This window comes from Lissotriton helveticus, chromosome 8 (assembly GCF_964261635.1).
Source record: "Lissotriton helveticus chromosome 8, aLisHel1.1, whole genome shotgun sequence".
NCBI lineage: Eukaryota > Metazoa > Chordata > Amphibia > Caudata > Salamandridae > Lissotriton > Lissotriton helveticus.
In genome coordinates, this window is record NC_136069.1 from 742,411,595 (window position 1) to 742,437,788 (window position 26,194).

Here is a 26,194-nt window from a genome sequence, read left to right on the forward strand (position 1 = left end):
GGAACTTGGTAGAGGACTTTTTAACAAAGGTCACCATTTATATGTAGATAACTTCTACACTGGTGTGCAGTTGTTCAGGGAATTGGTCAAAGTTGACACTGTTGCTTGTGGCACAATCCACTCAAACCGTAAGAACTTGTTTGTCAAAAGCTTGTGCGGGGATAGTGCAGTGAGTTGTGTTGCGAGGAACCACTAGCTGAGAACTTTTCAGACAGGAGAGATGTCTACATGCTGACTACCATCCATGATGAAAGCACTTCACCTGTGTCTTTTTGGGGACAGGTTGATGAAGTGCGCAAACCTGTGTGTCTTTTAGACTATAATAGGTGCATGGGTGGTGTTGATAGAGTAGATCAGAGTTTGGAACCTTACACTGCTCTTTGTAAGTCTTACATTTGGTATGAGAAAGTTGGCTATCCATCTTTTCCACTTGGCAACCTTTAATACTTTTGATGTATTCAAGGATTGTTGTCCTGAGTCAAATATGACTTTTGCTAAGTTTCAGGGGTCTGTAATAGGCAGCCTTGTCGTAGTGGAACAGGCAAGTGTTCCTAGAGTTGGAGTGGTGGGGGATGTGGCTAGATTAAAAGATCTTTTTTTTTTTTAAAAGAAAAAAGTCCCTGAGCTGAAGGATATCATTATCATCACAATGTATCCAACCTGAGGCATCTGTGCCTCTTTTTACAAGATCTACAAGATGACCATACACATTAACACACACTATAATGTTTTACAAGTTAATTGCTAAAACGTCAGTCTAGTTACTCTGAGACAGTGTCCTAGAAGCAAATCACATAAAAAAACTCCGTTGAGTACCAGAAAATTAAAATCATCAATTTATTTCTTTAAAAGATATATGCATGATACAGTCTACACAATACATGAAATTAATACAAAATACAGTTAAAAAACTAAAAAGTCGACGCGGCGTTTCGGTGTCTTGAGTGGATATGTACACCTTCTTCAGGACGGTTTTTTTTTACAACATAAAATTCACTAAAAAGAAAAAATCACAATTAAAATTCACTTCTGGCAGAGTCCTATAAGTACTGACGTTTACATTTGTAGTTAAACTTTATTACACCTATATCATTACTTTTGCTAGGCTATCAATTATATCACCCTGCTAGGGTAATAGTCATTATTTTCAAGGAATGTTTCCAGTGGACAAGAGCCGTTTGTGCTAGAGAGGGTTGGTATCGATTTCCGAGTGTAAATTATGTTTTATAATAATGGGAGCCGTTATACCAAGATGGACTGTTTAGCAAACATGCAGCCTCCGTAGAAATGAACAAGGGACATACGGGGAAACGCGCATCAATAGATTAGAGTGTGTTAATGTCGTGTATTAATAAGATTTGCTTAAACATTTAGACTACAACTAAAGTTTGTTTAAAATACAAATGCTCAAACAGAGTATTTATATAATGTCCGCTGTATAAAAACCGACCTATATGTTAATTGCCAAAACCACAGAACTATGTGCATGTGAGGTTTGTATCAAAGAGGGCGATCTCCCTTTGATTTTCTCCAATATAATAGCGGTAACAACGGAGCACTTAGCATCCCAAATTGGTTTAAAAAAAAAAAAAAAAAAAAAAGTGTCCCAGTAACAGATGGGCGAACATAGTTAACATGAGTGAAGAAAGAAATACAAAAACGCTAGATATTTGTAACCAACTCTGGGATACTCTCTTCCAATAGATCACAATAGTGACAACGGATATATCCGCTAAACGGCAGAAGGAAGCATATCACATGACCCTTCCTTTGGTACATCAACAGCCATCCTTCCCATATATAAGAGGGAACCGCAGTAAGCACTTTATTTAATAAGGTACAGAGATTTTGGATTTAACAACAAGACTCAGGTTTATTCGTGATTTAAGAGAATATTCTAGACAAAACATTGTGCATTTCTGTCTATTTTCAGGAAACTTGTACCTGTTTTTAAAATTTTTTTACATATTCCATACGGTGGTCACCCCTGATACAACGTTTATTTACGAGTGTTGCAATATTTGAACTCAGGTATGAGCTTATAATTTATAGAATATTCTGAAGAGATTGTGTATAAATAATAAAGTGGAGTTAATCATGGAATGAAATTTACTCTTTAGGTAAAGAAAAAATTGTTATACATTCTTTGCCAAACTATGCAAGATATGCTGCTAAAGGAATAAGAAGCCATATCCTCAAAGGGAAAACTTGTTACCTAAAATTCCTCAAATCACGAGGTATGGTGTGATATTACGATTCGTATAAATATAATAAAGTGGATAAATCCTGATTTGATAGATGTGGTGAAACAATCACGGTCCAAGTGATGCTAAGAACCAGAGGCCCTTAGATAGGGTCCACTGGAAACATTCCTTGAAAATAATGACTATTACCCTAGCAGGGTGATATAATTGATAGCCTCGCAAAAGTAATGATATAGGTGTAATAAAGTTTAACTACAAATGTAAACGTCAGTACTTATAGGACTCTGCCAGAAGTGAATTTTAATTGTGATTTTTTCTTTTTAGTGAATTTTATGTTGTAAAAAAAACCGTCCTGAAGAAGGTGTACATATCCACTCAAGACACCGAAACGCCGCGTCGACTTTTTGGTTTTTTAACTGTATTTTGTATTAATTTCATGTATTGTGTAGACTGTATCATGCATATATCTTTTAAAGAAATAAATTGATGATTTTAATTTTCTGGTACTCAACGGAGTTTTTTTATGTGATTTGCTTCTAGGACACTGTCTCAGAGTAACTAGACTGACGTTTTAGCAATTAACTTGTAAAACATTATAGTGTGTGTTAATGTGTATGGTCATCTTGTAGATCTTGTAAAAAGAGGCACAGATGCCTCAGGTTGGATACATTGTGATGATAATGATATCCTTCAGCTCAGGGACTTTTTTCTTTTAAAAACTTATTCACCCTGTCCCATATCGGTTCAGAGGGTACCTCCCTTTTGTGTTTTGGTATTAATACAGCTTGTTAGCTGGGGAGCTTCTGTTTTATTGTGGAAATGGAAGGCATTAAGACCTATGGTTTCTCCGATGACCAGTTTAACAAACTGATCAATGGTTCTTCTAGAAATACACCAGCAATAATTATTGATAACAGCAATGAGGAACAATGGAGAGACTTATGGAATTTGAAAAAGAAAATTGTAAGGACAGAACTGCATGCAGATTTTCTGATTGACTACTGTAAAAAGGGTATTATCCCAAAGGGATTGCAGGTAACGAATGAACCTGGAGTCTTTGTTAAAGTCAAAAAATTTATAGATAATTGGACTTTAATAGCTAACAGGTGTAGCAGAGACTGGATGCTGCTCATAATAGAGACAGCCCAGGGAGTTCTCATTATAGAAAAAGCTGAAATAGATGAGTTGGAAGCAAAATTAAAAAACATTGATGCCCTTGAAGAAGCCAAACGTAAATTAGAAGAGATACAGGCTGATATATCAGGATACCGAGAGTATATGGTAAATAAAAAATCAAACAAATTTAGAAAAGACGTGGCTCAATACGATACAGAAAAGGTTTACCCATATCTCCAGAAAGATTATTATGATAAACCACAAGATGATTATCAAAATAGACGACAGTGGGTTCAGCCTGGCCGTAATTTTCAGAAGAAAAAGGTGCGATTCTTCGACACTTCTTACACCAGCTCAGAATCGGATAATGAGTCACATCAAGAAGCTGGCAATAAAGAAAAGGAATCAGCTGCTAATAGCATAAGAGAAAGCCTTCCTTTTTTAGAACAGCGCCAGAAAACCTTTGGCCCCCCGAGGGGAAGAGGGAGAGGAAGAGGGAGGGGTGGATACACTCCTCAGAACCAATACCAACCATGTCACTACAATACGAGGAGCCAAAAGATTTGGGATTAAAGAAAAAAGCCCCAATCATTAATTTGTCCTCCAGATCAATTTCAAATGAAGACAAAAAAGTATTAGAAAAAGGCTTAGGATTCGCTATTGCCAACCCCATAGATAAGTATAGTCTAGAACGCGACCTTCAGAGTTTTTTTAGGAAGGTACGGCTTAATGCCTACTTTGAAGGAAAACCCAGAATACAAAATGAAAACAAGTCAGGCCTGAGACCCAGATCAAAATGGACTCCACAGATAAATATGGTGAAAAAAGATATAGAAACCTTTGAACGATGTGTAGAGAAGAGTATTGAAGACCTACTAGACAAGAAAAATTGGGTAGAGCAAAATTTTACTAAAATAGAGAAACAGGCACTAAAATCCTTGGAAGATGATATTACACTCACAATAAAGCCTGCAGATAAGGGAGGCAGCATCGTACTAATGGACACAGCAGACTATAATGCCCGCATGTATTCCCTTTTAAACAATACTGAACATTACTGTCTGTCCAATGCAGATGAACTTAGGTCCTTATCTGAAAAAATTACTAGAGTCCTACAATTCGCGAAAGAGGATGGCATTATCTGTCAGGATGAATATTTTTTTCTCCACAATGAAAATCCGACCATACCAGCATTATATGGTCTCCCTAAAGTTCACAAACATATCCTTGACCCTCCTATGAGACCAATTGTATCTAGTATCAACTCACTAACAGAGCCCCTGAGCAAATATACAGATATATTTCTCCAACCACTTGTGAAGAAACAAAAGGCTTATATAAAAGATACTACATCTATGATTGACAAAGTTGAAAACTTGAGCTTCAATCCTGATAATCAATTCTTGGTTTCATTAGACATAGAAGCCTTATATACTAATATCCCACAAGACGATACAATTGATATGATAGCTGATATTCTACAAACTGATGATTTTGATTTAAGCCCTCATGCTACTTTTATAGTAGAATGTGTTTCCTTGATTTTAAAAAATAATATTTTTTTATTTGAAAAAACTTTATTCAAACAAATTAAGGGCACGAGCATGGGTGCTACCTGTGCTCCCAGCTTGGCTTGTTTGTACGTATCAAGATTTGAGGAACAACATATTTTTAATCCAGTGGCGCCATTTTTTGAAAATATCTCTCAATGGACACGTTACATTGATGATGTTTTTTTTATTTGGACGGGTCTGGAAGAAAACTTAATGGACTTCATCAATTGGCTTAACCTGGGAGATTCCAACCTAAGATTTACCCACTGTATAGGTAATCAGAGATGTGAATTCCTGGATATCACAATAAAACATAGTGAAGGTAAACTTATGGTGGAGTTATTCACGAAACCTACAGATAGGAATACTATGTTACACTTTGATAGCTACCACCCAGCATGCCAAAAAAACAATATACCCTATGGTCAGTTTCTGAGATTGAGGAGAAACTGCACCAAAAATACAGACTATGACAAACATGCCCAAATCCTCACAGAAAATCTTTTAGAAAGAGGATATCCCAAAAAATTATTGAGACACTCTTACAAAAGGGCAAATATTTTAATAGAGAGGACTTCTTTAGAGAAAAGAACAGTGATGAAAAGGTTATGCCTTTGATCTTTGTTACTAATCATAGCAGCATCAATAATAAGATCAAAAATATAATAAATCGCAATTGGCACCTTGTGGCAAATCAAAATGGGACGATTCTCCCAAAACCTATGTTCTCATACAGACGGAACAAAACTATCAGAAATAGTCTGGTGAAAACATACCGGGAAATCAACCCTGTAACTCAACCCACTGTTGATAAAAACCCATTACCCAAAGGCACTTTCCCTTGCAGTGGATGTGTAAACTGTGAACACATCATTAAAGGCCCAGAACTGAAAATAGATGATAAGACTCATAGGTTCCCCGAGTTCTTCAATTGCAGGTCAAAAAATTTAATCTATATGATTAAATGTCCTTGCAACTTGCTATATATAGGAGAGACAGGAAGAGAAATAAGGACAAGATTGAATGAGCATAGGTCTGCCATCAGAACCCACAAAAACTCGGCACCACTAGTGGAACATTGGACCACGGCTAAACATACCAACAAAGATTTGAAGTGGTGTGTACTAGAAGGCATTAAAATGAACACAAGAGGAGGAGACATCACCACAAAACGTAAAAAGAGAGAACAATTCTATATGAGTAAATTCAATTCCGTTCGCAAGGGTCTGAACAACAAAGAGGATTGGGAAAAGATATTATAATTGGTTTCCAGTTTTATCATCAGCACTGGGAGAACTCTCTTAATATCATTGTGGCCCAGTTAAATTCGGATGTCTTGAAAATCATCTACTTAATCAATAGGATGATAGATGATAGTGATAAATTGATCTCGGTGGTAATATACTGATTATTACCTAGTAGACATGATTAGAAACCAACCCAAAATCTGGGGCTAGTAGATAGGGTTAGAAAACACCGTAATATTTGGGGCTATAGCGACCACCAGTGAAGCTTTGTAAATAAATCATCCTCATTTACTGGTGTTGTTAATTATTTTGCTATGCAATATCAACTGCTTTTGTCAATAGCAATAACGAATATAGGTAAATACATTTCGTAAATCATAGTACGCGAAAGTGTGTATATTTTGCTGAAACTTTTGATTAATATCTGTACATTTTCATTTCGGAATCTCGCCCTATGGCGGTAAGAATTCATATATTGAGTCTGTAGTTATAGATCATTATCTGATGTGTAAATCAGACTACATGAAGTCGAGATATTCTACTATTGATAATTAAAATCTATACACCGAAAGCCATCCCAAGATGGCGTATAATATCGCCACTTATTGGTCAAACGAATCAGCACGGAAATTATATTTATATTTAGGCACTCTTCAAGATAACTTGGGAATATGCCTTTACTTGTGCACCCTATCCCAAAATATTTCTATAAAGTAATAACAATCTAAAAATATTAGGTGAAGACGGGGACTTCCGATAGTAAATACAAACATGTTCTAGCATGTCCGCCGCGTAACACGTGACCGGAAAAGACCGCGTAGCCTTTGACCCTTGACCGCAATGGTAAATATAAATAGGTAAAGGCAGAACACTGCCGATAGGACGAGAAGCTGTATCAGGAACCGGTGACAGGGAGGCCGCTGTTTTTAAATCAGGTACGTGCACCTCACTAGCGATGTGTTCTACATCGACAAGAGCCGTTTGTGCTAGAGAGGGTTGGTATCGATTTCCGAGTGTAAATTATGTTTTATAATAATGGGAGCCGTTATACCAAGATGGACTGTTTAGCAAACATGCAGCCTCCGTAGAAATGAACAAGGGACATACGGGGAAACGCGCATCAATAGATTAGAGTGTGTTAATGTCGTGTATTAATAAGATTTGCTTAAACATTTAGACTACAACTAAAGTTTGTTTAAAATACAAATGCTCAAACAGAGTATTTATATAATGTCCGCTGTATAAAAACCGACCTATATGTTAATTGCCAAAACCACAGAACTATGTGCATGTGAGGTTTGTATCAAAGAGGGCGATCTCCCTTTGATTTTCTCCAATATAATAGCGGTAACAACGGAGCACTTAGCATCCCAAATTGGTTTTTAAAAAAAAAAAAAAAAAAGTGTCCCAGTAACAGATGGGCGAACATAGTTAACATGAGTGAAGAAAGAAATACAAAAACGCTAGATATTTGTAACCAACTCTGGGATACTCTCTTCCAATAGATCACAATAGTGACAACGGATATATCCGCTAAACGGCAGAAGGAAGCATATCACATGACCCTTCCTTTGGTACATCAACAGCCATCCTTCCCATATATAAGAGGGAACCGCAGTAAGCACTTTATTTAATAAGGTACAGAGATTTTGGATTTAACAACAAGACTCAGGTTTATTCGTGATTTAAGAGAATATTCTAGACAAAACATTGTGCATTTCTGTCTATTTTCAGGAAACTTGTACCTGTTTTTAAATTTTTTTTACATATTCCATACGGTGGTCACCCCTGATACAACGTTTATTTACGAGTGTTGCAATATTTGAACTCAGGTATGAGCTTATAATTTATAGAATATTCTGAAGAGATTGTGTATAAATAATAAAGTGGAGTTAATCATGGAATGAAATTTACTCTTTAGGTAAAGAAAAAATTGTTATACATTCTTTGCCAAACTATGCAAGATATGCTGCTAAAGGAATAAGAAGCCATATCCTCAAAGGGAAAACTTGTTACCTAAAATTCCTCAAATCACGAGGTATGGTGTGATATTACGATTCGTATAAATATAATAAAGTGGATAAATCCTGATTTGATAGATGTGGTGAAACAATCACGGTCCAAGTGATGCTAAGAACCAGAGGCCCTTAGATAGGGTCCACTGGAAACATTCCTTGAAAATAATGACTATTACCCTAGCAGGGTGATATAATTGATAGCCTAGCAAAAGTAATGATATAGGTGTAATAAAGTTTAACTACAAATGTAAACGTCAGTACTTATAGGACTCTGCCAGAAGTGAATTTTAATTGTGATTTTTTCTTTTTAGTGAATTTTATGTTGTAAAAAAAACCGTCCTGAAGAAGGTGTACATATCCACTCAAGACACCGAAACGCCGCGTCGACTTTTTGGTTTTTTAACTGTATTTTGTATTAATTTCATGTATTGTGTAGACTGTATCATGCATATATCTTTTAAAGAAATAAATTGATGATTTTAATTTTCTGGTACTCAACGGAGTTTTTTTATGTGATTTGCTTCTAGGACACTGTCTCAGAGTAACTAGACTGACGTTTTAGCAATTAACTTGTAAAACATTATAGTGTGTGTTAATGTGTATGGTCATCTTGTAGATCTTGTAAAAAGAGGCACAGATGCCTCAGGTTGGATACATTGTGATGATAATGATATCCTTCAGCTCAGGGACTTTTTTCTTTTAAAAACTTATTCACCCTGTCCCATATCGGTTCAGAGGGTACCTCCCTTTTGTGTTTTAGATTAAAAGATCACCACTTTCCTGATCACATTCCTCCCACACCCTCAAAAGACTTTCTCAGTAGGAGATGTAAAGTCTGTTGGTGAAGAGTTACGCGGGAGGAAACTCGTATGTACTGCTAGAGTGTCGTAACCCTGCGCTGTGTGTGCTTGCTTGTTTTAGAATGTACCACACGCAAGAGAACTTTTGGGAGCATCCATGAGTAGTAAAGTGAACTGCTTGGTCTCTATTGTTTTATATTTTTTGTTCAGTTTCAAGGTTGGCATTTGTGCAATGTATTTAGTTTCAGATTTTGTGTTAATAGATTTGTATCTATTTGCAATTTGTTTGTGTTTTCTTTTTTGTATAAAAAAATCCTAAACGTGATGGTGGAGTGTGCAGGCTGGCGCTTGGCTGGTGTTGTGCATGGACTGGTGCTTTGCTGGTGGTGTGCGTGGACTGGTGCTTGGCTGGCGGAGTGCGTGGAGTGGCACTTGGCTGGCAGTGTGCGTGGACAGGCACTTGGCTGGCGGTGTGCATGGACTGGCGCTTGGTTGGTGGTGTGTGTGGGCTGGTGCTTTGCTGGTGGTGTGTGTGGACTGGCGCTTGGCTGACGGTGTGCGTTGACTGGTGCTTGGCTGGCAGTGTGTGCGTGGATTGGTGCTCAGCTGGCGGTGTGCATGGACTGGTGCTTGGCTGGCGGTGTCCGTGGACTGGTACTTGCCTGGCAGTGTGTGAGTAGTGACTTGCTGCTGGTCACTATACACACTTCTAGCCAAGTGCCACTCCACGCAATCCGTGAGCTGGTGTGGTTGCTGTGTCAGGAATGTGGGTGTGTGAAAGTGATGGGCCCCTCAATAGCGCTGTTTGCTGGTGTGAGTGATGTGCTGGGCCCACGACTGGCAGTGTGATTGGTTTTGGATAACCCTGGGCATAGTAGTACACTACGCAAATTGCACGTAGAATAGTACAAAAACTGTGCTTAATAACATAGTTTAGCAGCTAAATCAACACCACCCTCAGATGCTTTGATAAAGCAATTTTACATGCAAACAACCATATAACCAATTCACAAAAGTGAGCTTTTTCAATGAAAACATTAGGCAATGAGAGAGGTGATGATTTTGGGGTCCCCCCTAACCTAGGGTGAGGACTAAGCAGATGCCTTGAACACAAAGAGCATAAACAAAAAGCACATCTTGTTGAAATTCGGTGGTGGTCCCATCTTCTTAGGACCACGCCAAGCACAGTTATTGGCAAAAAACAATCCCAACCAAAGGCGCTGCAAAGCATTATGGGACGAGATTAGCAGTGGGCAGAGAATATTATAGTATCCAATATCAAAATAATTCTACAAAGAGCTGCAGTTCAACTAGTCGTTGCTAGATGTCCCTCACGAGTCAAATGCAAAAGCATTGAAATTATTCTTACATTAAGCTGCAGTTCCACTAGTCGTTACTAAATGTCCCACACGAGTCAAATGCAAAAGCATTGAAACCCTTTCATCAAGCATTTGCATTTGACTTGTGAGGGACATCTAGCGACGACTAGTTGAACTGCAGCTTTTTGTAGAATTACTTTGATATTGGATACTATAATATTCACTGCCCAGTGCTAATCTCATCCCATAATGCTTTGCAGGGCCTTTGGTTGGGATTGTTTTTTAGCCAATAACTATAAATGTAAATGTACAGGAATTTATATAGCGCAAATCACCGAGCGGTTTCTAAGCGCTTGCTTAGGGAACCCGTCCTGGTATTCACCTGTGAGATAACCCCGGCAGGGTATCCGCAAGGTGAAAGCCAGGCATCCCGCCGCGAGGGGCCGTTGTGGAGATTAAGCAAGCTATTGCCCAGAGTCGCAGAGTGTGAGCCCGTGAATCGAGTAGGCACCGGAGCGAGAATTGTCGAGTCCATGGACATTTTAGGACTCAAGACCCCGCCGAGCCGGGAATTGAACCCTGGTCCCAGGCTGACCTCTGCTTCCAGGTCTGCCTCCTCTAACCAGTGAGCCACACTTCTCCACCCAACTGTGCTTGGGGTGGTCCTAAGAGGATGGGACCACCACCGAATTGTTCAATGGCATGTGCTTTTTGTTTTCAAGGCATCTGCTTGGTTCTCTCCCTAGGTTAGGGAGGATATCATCACCTCTCTCACTGCTTGCTAATTTTTCAGTTCTCTTTTGTGAAAGTACTACATCTCTTTAGCATATAAAGATTGAGATTCTTATTGTATAATACCTGGTTCTGTGCAAGAGGCCATTTGCAATTATTTCACAGTGCAGACAAGTACACAGTGCCATCAGCAACGCTATACAGTATTACGTGCAGTACAAGGTATACTACGTGCAGCTATGTGTAGTGCTACTACGCAAACTACGCCCAGGGTTAGTTGTGTATGTGTCACACGTATGAAAGGTGTTTTAATGGCCTGTAAAGAGGTTGGTGCCTTGTGTTAGCTTTACAGCAGACGAGCTGTGAGTCAATGGTTCAGTTTCTGGTCCTTTCTATTATTAACAGTTCATTTCATTTTTGTGAAATGTCTTGTTAATACAACTGTATACACTGAACCATCACTCACCCTCGTGCCAAATCCAAGTGGTATGTATGTGTGCTTGAGAAATAGGTGGTTGTGCAGAAATATTTGTATTTTCTGTCTTACTCAAGCAGGGTGTACCTTGTCCCTTTTTGTGAATGTTGTAATGTGTTGGTTTTGTGCCTGGTGGTGTGAATGGTCTTGTGTGTACCACATATGAAAGGTGTGTGAATGGCCTGTAAAGCGGTTGGGGACTTGACGTGGCTTTACAGCTCACGAGCTGGAGTCATTGGTTCAGTTTTTTGTCCTTTCAATTGACAGTGCATTTTTGTGAAATCTCTTGTTAACAAAATTTGCAGAATTGGCTAAAAACGTATGTTTTTAATGTAGTGCTTAGCATTCTTGGTGCTATACCCTTAATCCCTATGTTTTGGGCTCTTCCTAGTCACAGGCCCTTGCCAAGCTCACACAAGTGAGTTATCATTTTACTCGGGAGACTGAGGGGAATGCTGTGGGGTAGCACATTTGTGCTGGCATGATGATTCCACACAAAAATATGTGGAAAATGTGGTTTTTAAGCTAAATTTGAGGTTTGCAGGGCATTCTGGGTAGGCAAAAGTCAAGGAATCCACACAAGCCATACCTCATTGGACTCCCCAGGTGTCTAGTTTTCAGAAATTTTTGGGTTTGGTAGTTTCCCAAGATGGCCACCAAGTCTGGGGCCAAAGCCCCAGGTGCCCCCCACCCCCCAAAACCAGGTAGTTTTGTTGTAGGTAATTTTGAGTCTCCATAGTACGATTTGGGCCATTTCCTGTTGCAGCCACTATGCCTATTCACACAAGTGGGGTACCATTTTTATCGGGGGACCTGAGGGAACTCTGGGTGGGAGGAAATTTGTGGATCCACGCAGATTCCAGAACTTTCCCACAATGAAGTTTGGGAAAAAGTGATTTTTTTAGCTAAATTTGAGGTTTGCAGGGGATCCTGGGTAGGAAAACGTTGGGGGACCCACGCAAGCCATACCTCGCTGGACTCCTCCGGGTGTCTAGTTTTCAGAAATGCATGAGTTTGGTAGGTTTCCCTAGATGCCCGCCAAGCTTGTAGCCAAAAACTCATGGTACCCCCCTTGCAAAACCAGGTTGGTTTGTGATTGGTAATTTTGATGTCACCTCAATAGGTTTTGGGTCCTTGCGTGTCGGGGGTCCTTGACCCACCCACGCGAGTGAGGTACAATTTTTATCAGGAGACCTGGAGGAACGCTGGGTGGGAGGAAATTTGTGGATCCATGCAGATTCCAGAACTTTCCCATACAGAAATTTGAGAAAAAAGTGATTTCTTCAGCTAAATTTGAGGTTTGTAGGATATTCTGGGTGGGCGAATGTTAGAGGACCCACGCAAGCCATACCTCGCTGGACTCCCCCTGGTGTGTAGTTTTCAGAAATGTGTGGGTTTGGTAGGTTTCCCCTGATGTACGCAGAGCCCGGGGCCAAAACCTCATGGAATCCCCCTTGCAAAAGTAATTTTGATGCAGAACCATTTTTCTTTGGGGAAAGCGAGGTGGGTGGAATTTTGTGGATCCACGCAGATTCCATAACTTTCCACCACAGAAAAGTGAAGAATTTGTGGGTTTTTGTTTTACAAATCTTTAGGTTTGCATGGGATTCTGGAACTATAACCTGGAGAAAGACAATCAAGTCACCCCATCCTGGATTCCCCTGGGTGTCTAGTTTTAAAAATTGTATAGGTTTGCTAGGTTTCCCTAGGTGCCGGCAGAGCTAGGGTTCAAAATCTACAGCTAGGCACTTTGCAAAAAAGGTGTCTGTTTTCACTGTGAAAATGTGGTGTGCCCATATTGTGTTTTGGGCTGTTTCCTGTCGCGGGTACTAGGCCTACCCACACAAGTGAGGTTCCATTTTTCTCTGAAGACTTTGGGGAATGCGGGGTGGGTGGAATTGTGTGGATCCACACAGATTTCAGAACTTTCCACCACAGAAATGTGAGGAAAATGTGTTTTGTTTAAACATGTTGAGGTTTGCAAGAAATTTTTGGGTAACAGAACCTGGTGAGTGAGAGACAGTCAAGTCACCCCATCCTGGATTCCCCTCGGTGTCTAGTTTTCAAAAATGTATAGGTTTGCTAAGTTTCCCTAGGTGCCGGCGGAGCTACGGTTTAAAATCTACAGCTAGGCACTTTGCAAAAAAAGGGTCAGTTTTCACTGTGAAAATGTGGTGTGTCTACGTCGCGTTTTGGGCCGTTTCCTGTCACAGGCACTAGGCCTACCCACACAAGTGAGGTACCATTATTTTCAGAAGACTTTGGGGAATGCGGAATCAGTGGAATTTTGTGAATCCACGCAGATTCCAGAACTTTTCACCACAGAAATATGAAGAAAATGTGTTTTTTTAAATACATTTTTAGGTTTGCAATGGATTCTGGGTAACAGAACCTGGTGAGAGTCAGGGAAGTCAACCCATCCTGGATTTCCCTGGGTGTCTAGTTTTCAAAAATGTATAGGTTTGCTAGGTTTCCTTAGGTGCTGGCAGAGATAGTGTTCAAAATCTACAGCTAGGCACTTTGCAAAAAGGGTCAGTTTTCACTGTGAAAATGTAGTGTGTCCATGTTGCTTTTTGGGCCTTTTCCTGTCGCGTACACTAGGCCTACCCACACAAGTGAGGTACCAGTTTTCTCGGAAGACTTTGGGGAAACTGGGGTGGATGGAATTTTGTGGATCCACGCTAATTCCAGATCTTTCCATCACAGAAATGTTTAGGTTTGCAAGGGATTCTGGGTACCATAATCTGGTAAGAGCCAGTCAAGTCCCCCCATCCTAAATTTCTCTGGGTATCTTGTTTTCAAAAAGGTATAGATTTGCTAGGTTTCCCTAGGTGCCTGCAAGGTTAGGATTCAAAATCTACAGCTAGGCACTTTGCAAAAAAAAGGGTTTGTTTTCACTGTGAATATGTAGTGTGTCCACGTTGTGTTTTGGGCCGTTTCCTGTTGCGGGCAAAAGGCCTACCCACACAAGTGAGGTTTCCCTAGGTGCCGGCAGAGCTAGGGTTCAAAATCTACAGCAAGGCACTTTGCAAAAACAGGGTCAGTTTTCACTGTAAAAAAAAAAATGTGAATGGAATACTATTTTGCCACAGCCCTTAGTAGAAGATGAATGGCTAGAATGCTGTAAGCTAACAGGCCAATTAACCGCAAAGGGAATCTCAGGCTGATTCATTGCAAATATATACACCAAATGGATTATACTCCTGCGCAACTCCATAAGTATAGTCTGAGGGATTCACATTGCTGTATAAGGTGCGGTGCGGAGTACGCTGACTTCCAACATTTGCCGTGGAGCTGCCCAAAAATACAGGCGTTTTGGGGAAGGGTCCCATGCACATAGACAGAAATGATATGTGAACAGATAGACTTATAATATGAAAGTATGTTTATTAGGTATGGTGCTCGAGCTTAAAGGAATCCCTCCATTACTGGCAACAGTAGCTCTGCTTCTAGCGAAACGTAGAGTCTCAATTCATTGGGGTGGTAGACCGGCACCCAAGCATGAGCATTGGTTAAAAGATATAGCATATTGTCGTGACCAACTTACGTGTTATGCTGAAGAACTGCTAAGTGCATCTAGGCCACGGGACATTTGGACTTTATTCACTGAGCATACGATGACTAGAAAAGAGATCTGAGATCGTTCCATGTGATGACACCCTAAGTACTGCATGTTAATGTCATGAACTATGTTCTGCTGTCACTCTCCCACTATAATTCAATGTATCCTCAAGCAAACGTTTTTGTATTCTGTAACCATATAATCAAAGTGATGTATGTTATGGTTGTTATACTATGAAAATCAATAAAAAAAAATCAAAAAAATAAATAAAGTGTGTCCACGTTGCATTTTGAGCACACAAGTGAGGTACTATTTTTATTGGGAGGCTTAGGATAACACAAAATTGTAAAGCAACTATTATTATCTATTGACTTTTGATGCATTCATTTCTGCCTTCCAAATGAAATACAATGTGTAAAAAATAAGTCATTTTGAAGACTTTGGGGAATGCGGGGTGGGTGGAATTGTGTGGATCCACACAGATTTCAGAACTTTCCACCACAGAAATGTGAGGAAAATGTGTTTTGTTTAAACATGTTGAGGTTTGCAAGAAATTTTTGGGTAACAGAACCTGGTGAGTGAGAGACAGTCAAGTCACCCCATCCTGGATTCCCCTCGGTGTCTAGTTTTCAAAAATGTATAGGTTTGCTAAGTTTCCCTAGGTGCCGGCGGAGCTACGGTTTAAAATCTACAGCTAGGCACTTTGCAAAAAAAGGGTCAGTTTTCACTGTGAAAATGAGGTGTGTCTACGTCGCGTTTTGGGCCGTTTCCTGTCACAGGCACTAGGCCTACCCACACAAGTGAGGTACCATTATTTTCAGAAGACTTTGGGGAATGCGGAATCAGTGAAATTTTGTGAATCCACGCAGATTCCAGAACTTTTCACCACAGAAATATGAAGAAAATTTGTTTTTTTAAATACATTTTTAGGTTTGCAATGGATTCTGGGTAACAGAACCTGGTGAGAGTCAGTGAAGTCAACCCATCCTGGATTTCCCTGGGTGTCTAGTTTTCAAAAATGTATAGGTTTGCTAGGTTTCCTTAGGTGCTGGCAGAGATAGTGTTCAAAATCTACAGCTAGGCACTTTGCAAAAAGGGTCAGTTTTCACTGTGAAAATGTAGTGTGTCCATGTTGCTTTTTGGGCCTTTTCCTGTCGCGTACACTAGGCCTACCCACACAAGTGAGGTACCAGTTTTCTCGGAAGACTTTGGGGAAACTGGGGTGGATGGAATTTTGTGGATCCACGCTAATTCCTCCAGATCTTTCCATCACAGAAATGTGAGGAAAATATAGTTTTTTTACAAATGTTTAGGTTTGCAAGGGATTCTGGGTACCATAATCTGGTAAGAGCCAGTCAAGTCCCCCCATCCTAAATTTCTCTGGGTATCTTGTTTTCAAAAAGGTATAGATTTGCTAGGTTTCCCTAGGTGCCTGCAAGGTTAGGATTCAAAATCTACAGCTAGGCAGTTTGCAAAAAAAAGGGTTCCTTTTCACTGTGAATATGTAGTGTGTCCACGTTGTGTTTTGTGCCGTTTCCTGTTGCGGGCAAAAGGCCTACCCACACAAGTGAGGTTTCCCTAGGTGCCGGCAGAGCTAGGGTTCAAAATCTACAGCAAGGCACTTTGCAAAAACAGGGTCAGTTTTCACTGTAAAAAAAAAAATGTGAATGGAATACTATTTTGCCACAGGCCTTAGTAGAAGATGAATGGCTAGAATGCTGTAAGCTAACAGGCCAATTAACCGCAAAGGGAATCTCAGGCTGATTCATTGCAAATATATACACCAAATGGATTATACTCCTGCGCAACTCCATAAGTATAGTCTGAGGGATTCACATTGCTGTATAAGGTGCGGTGCGGAGTACGCTGACTTCCAACATTTGCCGTGGAGCTGCCCAAAAATACAGGCGTTTTGGGGAAGGGTCCCATGCACATAGACAGAAATGATATGTGAACAGATAGACTTATAATATGAAAGTATGTTTATTAGGTATGGTGCTCGAGCTTAAAGGAATCCCTCCATTACTGGCAACAGTAGCTCTGCTTCTAGCGAAACGTACAGTCTCAATTCATTGGGGTGGTAGACCGGCACCCAAGCATGAGCATTGGTTAAAAGATATAGCATATTGTCGTGACCAACTTACGTGTTATGCTGAAGAACTGCTAAGTGCATCTAGGCCACGGGACATTTGGACTTTATTCACTGAGCATACGATGACTAGAAAAGAGAACTGAGATCGTTCCATGTGATGACACCCTAAGTACTGCATGTTAATGTCATGAACTATGTTCTGCTGTCACTCTCCCACTATAATTCAATGTATCCTCAAGCAAACGTTTTTGTATTCTGTAACCATATAATCAAAGTGATGTATGTTATGGTTGTTATACTATGAAAATCAATAAAAAAAAATCAAAAAAATAAATAAAGTGTGTCCACGTTGCATTTTGAGCACACAAGTGAGGTACTATTTTTATTGGGAGGCTTAGGATAACACAAAATTGTAAAGCAACTACTATTATCTATTGACTTTTGATGCATTCATTTCTGCCTTCCAAATGAAATACAATGTGTAAAAAATAAGTCATTTTGAAAAATTACCTATAATTCTCATGCTACTATGGGTACTCACAATTTCAGAAATGTGAAAATATCTACTGTTTCAAAACTCTATATTTTGTTCCAATTTCGGAAATACATACGTGTCTTTCATACCTATTTTTCCATGTATATATTTTCCCAAATGAATTGCTATATACTCAGTACATAATAAAAAACCATTGCAAGACACTGCTCAGTTATTTGCTCTGGGTTTGTTGGGTTCTTGGTGAACCTACAAGTCCTATATATCCCCACAACCAGAAAGGTCCAGCGGATGTGAGGGTTATATTGTTTCCAAACAGCTGTCATAATTAGAAGAAGTTACAGGTGTAAACGTTGACACAAATGACACCTTGATGAATTCAGAATGTTATCTAATTTTCTAAAATATATAGCTTTTCAGTATCCATTATTGCTTTCATGCTCATTTCTACTATTAACTGGAAGGAGGTTGAAAGCACAAAAAATAGCAAAAATAGGCTATGTCCCAGAAAAATGCCAAACTGTGTAAAAGAATTTGAGGCCATATTATCAAGAAAGGGCGATAGATTATCGCCGCTTTTATTGGCAGGAAACTGCCGCTAAAGCGGTGATAATGAGCTTGATAATATGCCCTTGTGAATTCCCATAGAAGCCCAGGTTAACACCAGAACCTGGGCTTCCATGGAAATTCACAAGGGCATTATCGCCGCTTTAGCGTCAGTTTTCTGCCGATAAAAGCGGCGATAATGTATCGCCCTTTCTTGATAATATGACCCTGACAAAAGTCTGCTTGACCATGTAATCTGGGAAGATGGTGATTTCAGCACCACAGCCCCTTTGTTGATAGCAGGGGAAAAAACAGACACTTTCATCTGTAACCCTTTTTTCCCATTTAATATAAAAAAAGCAGTTTTTTGGCAAATTTCTGGGTCCCCTCCAAGGTAATCCACAAGCCATGGGTACCTTTAGAATCCCCATGTTGTTGGAAATAAATTACGCACATTAGGCATGGATACCTTATGTGGTCAAAAAGTTACAGGGACCTAAGCGCGAACTACCCCAAATAGTCAAAAAAAAGGCTGAGCACATGGGGGGAAAGGCCTAGCAGCGAAGGGGTTAAATTACCCTCTAGTTTGAACATGGCATCAATCAATGCTTATGTAAGTTCAGCGCCTGCTAGCACTGATTCACCTATTTTGGCTTTTTTAGATTAATCATTGAATTACATCAACCACATAAAAAGTAATAGTGGTAGGAGATTTTAATGTTTCTTTTGAGCCCTCACCTTACATTAGTGTGCTAATAGAACAGGAGGATGCAAAGTGGAATATTCCTCATCTAACAGGCAAACATCAGCAATATTTTCCGAGTGCTGCTCTCCCACTAGCCTCTATGACTGTTGGCAGGGGGATGAGTGATTGCAATGGTTGCACCACTCAGATCCTGATAGGGCACCTACTTTTAAAAGAGGCCCTTAGTTGAGTGTTATTGATTATGTCTTCCTAGATGTGAGCTCTGGCCACTTCTTACTGATACAAAAGTTGAAACTCGTACAGACAGTGACCACAACTCTCTGGTCACATTTTGTTTTGGGCATGTCCTTAGAAGGGCTTCAACCATCTTCCATATGACGGCTATGGTATTAATATTAGTGAATAATCATAGGAGAGTCTGTTGGCCGCATGTGCTGTCCGATCACATTACATTCAGAAATATTTTCCATCTGATTATGAAGGTCTTCCTTGTGCTGCAGTTCCTTTTTTAGATAATCATGAACCGTTTTTCAACAAACTACTAGATATATGTTATAAAAAAGCTGATCATAAGCAAATATCCCCTGTTTATGAGGTGAAATTGTTCAACCCTCAGTGCAAATTAGCCAAACAAGTATTAACGACGGCTGTTTAAGGGTGTATATGTGCAGAGACTATAGAGGCTTGGCAGAACTATAAAGTGGCACTTGCGTAAGGTAAGAGCAATTGGGATGAAAAGAACTGGCAGAATCTGCTGCCAAACTGAATGATAACAGAACATTCTGGCATATTATATCCCATGGAAGTATTTACAGCATGAGCACATATCACGCTCATATTCTGCCAGGGAGGTTGGTTCCTCACTTCTCTATGCACTGTGTTCAAGAGAGCTTGATGATTCAGGCCTAAGCTTAAGGCCTAGAACTCCTATTAACAATATACTAAATGCAGATGCAGAGGAGGATAGTATACTATCCTTTAATTTAGAAGATACTTCTACTGCCATCAGCCACCTAATATCAGTGAAAGCTCCTGGCTCGATAAAATACCTGACGATATGTTTAAGTCAGAGCCGAAAGTTTGGACTAGTTATGTCAATCTTCTATCAAATGCCATTATGGCCAGGAGGAAAATCTCTAAGTACTGATCGGTGGAGATAATTCTGATTGTCGAGAAGGGTGATGGCTGCAACCTGTCCAATTATAGGCCTATGAGTCTTATAGAGAATCTGCAGAAGGTCTCTGCAAGGCAAGTTCTTGACAAGCTGCTAAAACGGATAGATGAGGAACACATCCTGTCCCCACTCTAAGCTAACTTTTGCACGAAAACTAGTTTTCGTATCAGGTTTTTAGATCTTCTCTTCTTGCATTGGAAGTATGCACTGCTGGTCAAGCAGCATTTGATCTTGTTCCTCAGAGAACCTATTGAGAGTTTTGGTTGAAATGGGAGCCCCAGGCAACTTGATAAACCTTATTGCAGGACTGCACAACAATAAATAGACTTAGGTCCACTAAGCTAGTAAGAGTGAATTGACTGACAGCATCTCCATCCTATGTGGCATATCAAGGGATGCGTTCTTGTACCCACCCTGTTTACATTGTATATCAAGGATATGGTAAATGAACTTATGATCTGTAAGAACGATTCACCTGTTTTAATTGGTATGAAGGTCTCCATACTTCTTTTTGTAGACAATTCACTTCTTATTTCTAAGACCACTATGGGGCTTCACAACCTGATTGATAAATGTGTAGGGTTTTGTAAAGCCAGAGGCCTTGAGTTGAATGCATCACAAACTAAACACAGGGTCTTTGTGCAGGAAGGGCTGGTAATGAACCACTGGAAAGGGTCTACTTTTTCGACTATGTGAGGTTAAACTATCTGATAAAACAACTGGGAATCTCAACTTAATTAGACTTCGCTGTTAATAGAACCTAGATCTAAAGCAATCCTTCGATTGCATGAGAGAACTCGCTCCCACACAATATTCGTCGCCCTTGAAGTATATCGCGCTAAAGCACACATTGTAGTGCTTTTTGGATCGAAAATCTGTGACTGTGCTGACACCAGGAAGTTGGCCAAAGTAAAGAACAACTTTGTAAGATCGCTTATTTCAGTTTCCGTCAGCACTACCCTTATCCCCCTTATCACTCTTTATCTCGATGTAGGTAATAAAGGAATCTCTGCATGGCACAAATGAAGCCGTTAGTATATTTGATACGCATTTGATCCACGCTGGAGCTAATTGAGCATAGGGATTCTCTTTGGGAATTGATGAACATGAGCATGTATCATAATGGTTCAAGAAACTAGGTTTACAGTGAATGTGAAAAGTAAGCATGGGCGGATTTTGCGTATCGGCAATCCGCGGATTTGCGTATTTGCGTATTTCGAAAATACGCAAAATCCGCGGATCCTAGCGTATTTTTTTTTTTGTGTGTTCGCACGGGTTTCTGCACGTTCGCGAGGGTTTTATTGTACAAAACGCTCGCGAACGGGCAGAAACCCGTGCGAACACAAATGCATAGGCCTCTATCCAGCATCACAGCTGATTTTCGACAGTAGATTTGGGAAGAAGGCACATCTGCCCAGCCTTGACAACGCTCACGATTGTTTTTGGGCTGATGAATGAGTCACTGAATTTAAGCTTCAACTAGGGCACATGCTTTATTGATATCTGTAAGTGCTTCCTGTTGAGGTTTAATTTTTGTGACAGGACAACCGTGCCAGAATGAACCCTGCCCTTCATATTTATTCAAGAAGACGCCACCGTTTTGTGCCATACCTCTACTCAACTGGAGGACTTTCTACTGGATAATCAGTAAGTGCTACTTCGTTGGGTAAATGTATAGTGCTTTTACTACACTACAGCTGCCTAAAGTCCCGGAGAGTTGTCTACAGCGACCAGGTGTGTGTTACTATGCAATGGCGCCGAAGGGCGCAGGGGTCCCTTGAGTGAGCTGTCCATCATAGTGGGTAAATGGCGGGAAGACGGTGCCCACCGCAAGTGTGTGGGCGGGGCCAAACGGGCGGGCTCCCATGCGAGTGCACATGCCTCTTGTGTGTATAAAAGGTCCGAGACCGATCAGACCAGCAGATGAAGATACAGAACCTCCTGGTCACAGGAACAGCACGGGGATTGCGCTCGTGAAAGGCAAGGATGCAAAGGCCTCTATCCAGCATCTCAGCTGATTTTCGATGGTAGATTTGGGAAGAAGGCACATCTGCCCAGCCTCCACGACGCTCACGATTGTTTCTGGGCTGATGAATGAGTCACTGCATTTGAGCTTCAACTAGTTCCAGCGACCATGTGTGTGTTACTATGCAATTGCGCCGAAGGGCGCAGGGGTCACTGTCTATTTTACAATGGCGCCAGCAAGCTGCCAGCGCCGTTGTAAAATAGTTACAAAGTTAGCTTGCACAGGAAGCATTTAGATAAAATAAAGCAGGTGCTGCTTTATTTTATCTAAGTGCTTCCTGTGCAAGCTAACTTTGTAACTATTTTACAACTGCGCTGGCAGCTTGCTGGCGCCATTGTATACACGAGTTTGAACCCGTTACGTCCGCGGATTTTTTTTTTCGGATTTTGTGGGAAATCCGCAAAATACGCGGATTGCGGATTTCCCCAAAATCCGCAAATCCGCGGGCGTAGCGGATTTTACGCCCACGCTTAGTGAAAAGTCCAAGGAAATATCTGCAAAGCTGAGGCAGGTGGCCTAAAATCCAGCTAACGGGCTTATGTCTGTGAACAACATGGTGTCAGTGGGACAAATGGGCATTTAACTCATCAGCTTCTGGAGTTTAAGATCAATCCATGCTTTGAACTATTCTTTGATACTATTACACCATCTTTAGCAAAGAGCTTGTACATGCACTTCCCTTTGTGTAATTTACCCTTGAAAGCACTAACTAGTAAACTGAAGAAATATCAGACCTTTAGCTTATACCCAACCTGTGGTTTAGCTTCTTAGACAAAGGAGCATATTTTGTTCTTTTGCTCAGAATAACGTGGCTAGCGCCTCAAGCGAATACGCCCAGTGTGTCTGAACCTGTGGTGGCCCACTATGATGATGCTCGGAGAATCTTGAAAACTGATATCTCAGCTCTAACTGCATTTGCTGTTAGCCGCTTCTTGATGAATGTATGGTACACGTGTGCTAAGTTTTTATCAAAATTGGTTCAGCAAACAGTAGGTTTTCATGTAGACAAATCCATTCTAGCACTGTCCAGGACTAGGTTTCTGTATTAAACCTGCTACTTTGCAATTTTGCACTTTCTGGCCTTGCACTATGAGACCATTAAATCTACTGCACTTATCTCATTTTGCACTTTAGATAGTTTTGCAATGGTACCTTTCATAAGTTTGCTGGTTAGTGTTTCAACATTAATTTATGTTCTACTATGATGTAAAATTCTAGAATTGTTCTCAGTCACTATGGCTGACTTGTTTGATTGCCAAGGTAGTGCCTGATTAATTGGAGAATATCACATGGCTGTTTTATGAGAAGATTTCTGGTACAATTACTTATTAACAACCAACTTTTTAAAAAATGTTACTCAATATTTATATTGTAATTATTTTTAATACTGTGTCTTGTATATAGAGTCATCATTGTATGCTTTGATGGTTAATATAACTGAATAAAGTACTCTTGAGACTGAGACACCTGCTCTCCAAATATCACACCTCTTCTCCATAGGTCTATGATTAAGAATGAAATTTAAAAAAAACTAGAATCAACTCTTTTTCTTTGTAGTATTTGTAAGATTCTCATTCAATAGCACTCATTCTTTGGAACCAACCAATACATGTTTTGCAAAATTGATTGCTTCATCAGGTCTTGAGCTTATAATTTTGCATGTGCTTGATTGAATTGGAATAGTCTAAATCAAAAATAGAACGCATTCTCTTTGAATTAGAACATTGTTTTGTCTACGTAAATATACTTCTCTTGATTATTGTGATTTCTTTAGATGCCTATGCTCAATAGGTTCAGGAAAGTAACTACGGTTTTCTACGAATTAAAGCCCATGATATTGCTCATGAGTTTTATCATTTACTTTAGGGTGCAGGGCCTGCTAGGCACCGGGACATTCGCCGTTTCTCTGAGATCCCTTGCCTGTCTTATCAGGCAGATGGGACAGACCACAGGTATGGCTCCTGCTTGTTCACCCATGACTGGTGGAAGTAGCAGACTACACACGCAGTGTCCTCAAATCAGACTACACATGCAGTGTCCTCAAATGATCTTTTGGATACACATGGCTGAGAAATCCTGAAAGAATGAGAAGACAATACCAGAGAGGTGTGTCCTGTCATCCCATGCAGCACGGAAAAAGGAAGGAGAGTGCCAAAGAGCAGTCTGTTGAATAGCATCCTTATATTATTTGGGTAGACCTGTGACAGGAGTTACTGTTTGCTTTGGAGGATGGTAGGGCCACTGGCCTGTCTGAAGAGGATTATGCCTTTCTTAGTGTTTGTCAACATGCACTTCATTACACATTGTTCCAAAAACTAAACAAGAAGGTCAAAGGAGAAACAAAACGTTTCCCCCCGAAATCCTCCAAGCATGATACCTGAGATGATGATTCTGAGTCTGATGATATCTCAGGAGACCGTGTTCCATCACGAGTGAGGCTTTGCTTGTGGCCAAGCTTTCAAACTTGCACAGGGTGACCCAGTAGATAGAGAGAAAATTATCAACATAAAAATGATTATTCACAAGGTGAAAAAGCTGGTGGGCCAAAATGATTTTGAGATTGGACTGTTGGACTAACAGATTGCTAAAGTGAAGGGGGGACATTAAAGGAGATGGAATCTGAGGTTCAAGGGGTGCAAATGGTTTAAAGACGATGCACTAGAAATATTTGGTGAGGATCTCCAACAGGGTCATTTCTGTTAGTGCTGCCTTACTTAACCTTCATTGGAACTACCCTGCAGGACTTGCCGTGTTGAGTTCTGGATCCTTAGTCTCTGTTATGAACCTAAAATTGATTGGTTCTTTGCTCCAAATCATGGTCTGAAGGGCTACAGCCGATATGGATCCAAGAAACAATTTGGCATTTCCCCTTTCATGGGAGCAGCCACCATAGAATATGAAAGAGCTTGGACGGAGAGAGTGGAACCTCTGCTGTGTTATACTATGGGAGACTGTTGCTGATAAAAAGGTTCCAAATTATTTGCACACAATGTAAAAATGAGGGTTTAATTGCACAGTAAACAATGGGGCTGATTCACAAAGGCAAACTGAAAGGTCTTTTGGTATTCACAAAGGGCATTTAGGAGCAGTAAAGTTAGGATTTCTTCTTATTTAAACGTAAGTTTTGGTCTTGAGTTTAACTGAGACCGAAACTGAGACAAAAGTCTAACTTTACTACTCGTAAATGCTCTTTGAGAATACCGAAAGTCCTAAAGTTTGACTTTCCTCTAAGTTCATCTTTGTGAATCGGGCTATATCTTTATGGTTCAATTAAAACACTTTAGTTCTGACTCATTGAATGCTGCCTAAAGAGATAGAACAGGTCAATGATTCTAGAATTACAGGTTAGGTGATTAACCAAATTAGAGAAGAATGCAAGCGAATGGAGTTTAGCCTGTGCGCATTCTATTTTTTCATGGGCAGATTTTATTAGTGGCACTGGTAGAAACAAATGCCATCCTAATGAAAGCAGCAAGAAGCAGGTAAGATGAAATAGTGTTTTAATTTTAGGGCACTAATTGACTTATCAAGAAATTATAAAGAACTTTCAAGTCTCTGCTGCAAAGAAACATAAAGGCTTAAAGGGAAGATAAATACATGATTGGTGTTAAATGAAGCAAGTTCCAAATGCTAAGCCAATATGAAACATTATTCGAAGAAGAAAACTAAATGCATTTTGTTAATTGCAAATACCAAATGCGGGTTGTACAAACGTACATATGGGGCGGTTAATGCAGGCAACCTTCAATGTGAAACTTTAGTTACAAGATCTCCACATATGCACCAAATACTAAAGGAGTGATTTAGGGCCATATGTATCATACAAATCTGCATTCGCAAAGTCGCCTTTGCGAATGCGAATTTGCTAAATGGGATGTATGAAGGAAAATCCGGTGCAAAATAAGGAATCGCAAAATTTGCGATTCCTTATTTTGCAATTGCATTTAAGGAATCGCAAATTTTGCGATTCCTTAAATGCAATGTATGAAGCTAAAAAAAATAGCATATTGTCCCTAAGGAATCGCAAATTACCACCAACTTCATGTTGGTGGTAATTTGTGAATTTCTTAAAAAATGCCAATTTTAGCATTTTTCAAAGTGCCATGAGACGCACATACATGCCCTTAGGAC

General features: G+C 40.1%; 1 protein-coding gene across 1 annotated transcript in view; it reads right to left on the reverse strand.

Moving 5' to 3' along the window:
• The window catches only part of ASMT (acetylserotonin O-methyltransferase), a 298,115-nt gene that overhangs the window by 271,271 nt on the left and 650 nt on the right, over window positions 1–26,194 (reverse strand). The window lies entirely within an intron of this gene.